The 3,589-nt window shown below is 35.7% G+C and overlaps 1 pseudogene; it reads right to left on the minus strand.

Annotated features, from left to right (window-relative positions):
* Positions 1–2,618: 2,618 nt before the first annotated feature.
* On the minus strand, positions 2,619–2,747 carry LOC133761220 (U2 spliceosomal RNA; annotated as a pseudogene).
* Positions 2,748–3,589: the final 842 nt, after the last annotated feature.

The raw sequence follows: 3,589 nt of genomic DNA on the forward strand, positions 1-3,589 counted from the left end.
CTTCCAAATAAAAATAATACTATCTTTAAAAAATTCATTTTTCCTAGAAATAAAAGTCTAATTAACTGATTAATTTTGTATTTTGTATATATTCAATCAATATTTATTGCAAATGTTCTAAATTTCATTATTTATGCTTGGTTCTCAGATGATACAGTGAATAAGATAGCTATGGCTGTGGTGCTTACAGTATATTGAGAGAATATGGGTCATTAAAACAAGCAAATAAGACTTAGTCTGAAAGGTAACATAAGGGACAATATCAGGTAACATTAAACTCTGGACCCAACAGAAGAATTTAGAGCATGCTTCTGGAAGCAGAGGCCACTTAATCAAAACTTGAATATTAGCAGCTGATGCCAAAGTAAAAGGAGAAATGGAAGAATCAGTGTGGTGCTTTGGGAACCTATATGTAATTAAATGTGTTTGTATGTAGGGTGGATTGAGAGACTGTGCAAGTAGGAAGGAGGTAGATGCAAGGCTTGTAATTTAATCAGGGCCTAGATAATGAAGGGCTTTTCAAGGTCTGCTCACCTTTTTGAATGTTGTTCTAAGGACAATAGGAATCAATTAACAAGCTTTAATTTTTTTTAATGACCTGAACATTTTTAGAGAGAAGTGCAAATCAGATGAAAAGATTAGCTGGAGGGGACAAGACAGAGTTAATGAGACTGGTTAGGAAAGTGTTACAGAGTTGCTAAAAGAGAAAATGATAACAAATCCAGTTTTGCACATCTTAATTGGCTTTGTTTGCAATTCTAGCATTGGACAGCAGTCTCGAACAAAGAAATTATTCAGAATGCTCCACGCTACCACATGTGCAGCTTATATTTATAGCCAGAGAAAAGGAAATGACATATACAAAGCAGAAGTGAAGTACAGAGATAACTATTGGTGACAGCATGTTCTACACCTTATTTGAACCTGGTTTAAACAGTTGGCTTCCTGTTGTTGACTGAAGTTGGGCTGCTGGGAGTGTCTGAGACTTGCCTGCTTATAAGGAGTAGATGCCATTTTGTTAACACTTCAAGTAAGGTTACAGTTCATTATGTACAGAGACACCTTGAGCTCAAACTTAAAATTCATACAAAGGTAGCTTTAAACTCAGCCTAATTCAATTCAATAGTATCCTTTTGAGAAGCAGAGGTAATGACAATGGAGAATGAGAATGGTAAGACTAATAATTTGGATTTTAAGATGAAGAAAAATGAAGTCAAAACTATATTTTTCTTTCTTTCTTTGGGAGTTTTTTTAAAATATTTATTTATTTATTTGAAAGTTAGAGTCACACAGAAAGAGAAGGAGAAGCAGAGAAAGAGAGAGAGAGAGAGAGAGATCCCATCCACTGGTTAACTCCCCAGTTGACTGCAATGGCCAGAGCTGTACCAATCCAAAGCCAGGAGCCAGGAGCTTCTTCTGGGTCTCCCATGTGGGTGCAGGGGCCCAAGGACTTGGGCCATCTTCTACTGCTTTCCCAGGCCACAGCAGAGAGCTGGATTGGAAATAGCGCAGCCGGGACTAGAACCAGAGCCCTTATGGATGCTGGCCCTGCAGGCGGCAGCTTTACCTGAAATGCCACAGCACTGGCCCCTATTTCTTTCTTTGGATAAGAAATGGATGCTAATCATGTCTGCAGAAATGGAGAACATACAACTAAGAGTCAGTTGGCAGGTGGAGAAGTGAGTGGAGGGTGAAAAGTTCAATTTGGAACATGTCAAGCTTGAGGGGGCCTGTGAGATAATCAGGTGGGAATTTCCAGAAGGCATTTGAATATAAGTGTCTGAACTACAGCACTGATGTAGGAGGCTTCATGGCATGAAATGATGATTGAAACCACATATATTGATCTCATCTTCCAGGAAACCACATAGAGTGAGATGGAGAAAGCCTAAGACACAACTCTGAAATGCTTGGTGCACTCAAAGGACTGTTAAAGAACACAGAGCAACCACAGAGATGGGAAACTTGAGAGATAAGGTAAGTTGGCTGATAAAATAAGTTAGTTTAAGAAAGCAACAGCTACATTGTTAAATGCTGCTATCATATGAATAAGTAAAGCATCTGTTAGCCTTATCAGTAACAAAGTCATTGGTTATATTAATCAAAGTAATTTTAGCTACTTAAGAACAGAAAGACATTGTGCTACATCAAGGAATGAGGGGGAAGTGAAGTTACATAAAGAGTATAAATTACACTTTCAAAATATATGGTTGGGAAGGAAAAGAGAAAGATAAGACAACAAAGTTAGTATGTGTGATGTGTGTGTCTGAGATTTTTTTTAATATAGAAAATTCTTCAGTGTTTGGACGCCTGGAGGGTGAACCTGATCAGGGAGGGAGAGAGACCTTAAATATAGAAATGTAAAATGTTGCTAAATTAGAAATCATTTGCCTATTTTATTGAAATATATTCCCAATGATGAAATTAAGTTAGAGAAGGTAATCTTATCACAATATTTATAACATTAGGCTGGATGCAGATTTACAGCTTTGTACATTCTAAACAGCAGAACTCTGTTTTGTATAAAATTGTAACTATGAGGATACTTCAAAAAGTTATGGGAAAAATGGAGTTAAAAGATTAGCTAATTTTGGTGCAAGAAGAAGCTTAGCTTTTTCATAATATGCATATTCCATGAATTTCTGGAATATCACTCATAGGCATGGATTTCAAAATTCTTTACAATCCAAATATTTACTTTTAAACTCCATTCTCACTTGATCTTAGCCAAAAGGCCGAGAAGCGATTAAACTCCATTCTCCACAAACTTTTTGAAGCACCTTACTGTGCCGATAAGACTGAGAAATTAGATGATGGATTTTGGGAACTAAAACTGTAAAATAGATTCCCTTCCAAAAAGTTCACCTGTATTTCCACAGGTAATACACTTTATTTCTGGATCAAGGATTGAACTAGGGAAACAGTAAGGTGATTATAATAATTTCTATAAGTTGCCAGATTCTTTACCCTCACTTTCTTGGTGCTCATTAAAACCACATGTAATAAAGTAAAATATATGTCCTTAACCTCCCTCCATTTCTCTTTTCCTCTTAAATCCACTTGGCTGATATCCTATAGAATTTTCATACTTTCCTGAGGCTTGTTTATATTGTGGTTTTGCTAATAAATAGTGCTTTCAGCAACCTACAACACAGCAGCCAATCCAAAAGAATTTAAATTTCTCCTTGAACATAAAAAAAAATATGTTAGTGGTACTTTCACCATGAGGTGCTCAATACAAGACACATGGAAACATGGCAGGCCAGTTATTCCTAAAACTATGATTGTAAATATAAAAAACAAAATTCAACAACTCTAATCCTTGGAATTTTTATTGGGTAATTAATTAGTATGCAGACATGTATAACAATACTTACTACCAAGGTGTATTTGATTGTAAGAAGATAAAAGTTGGGAGCATTTTATTGTATCAGTGAACAAAAAAAGTAGTTAGAATGTGACCAAGTAACATTTTTTTTTAAGAAATCTCATACTCCACAACCATACTGGAGAAAGACAAGTACTAAGCAAGTACCAAACTATTCCAACACAAACAGCTATAGAACACTATTAAATAAAAATAATAAAT

This window comes from Lepus europaeus, chromosome 5 (assembly GCF_033115175.1).
Source record: "Lepus europaeus isolate LE1 chromosome 5, mLepTim1.pri, whole genome shotgun sequence".
NCBI lineage: Eukaryota > Metazoa > Chordata > Mammalia > Lagomorpha > Leporidae > Lepus > Lepus europaeus.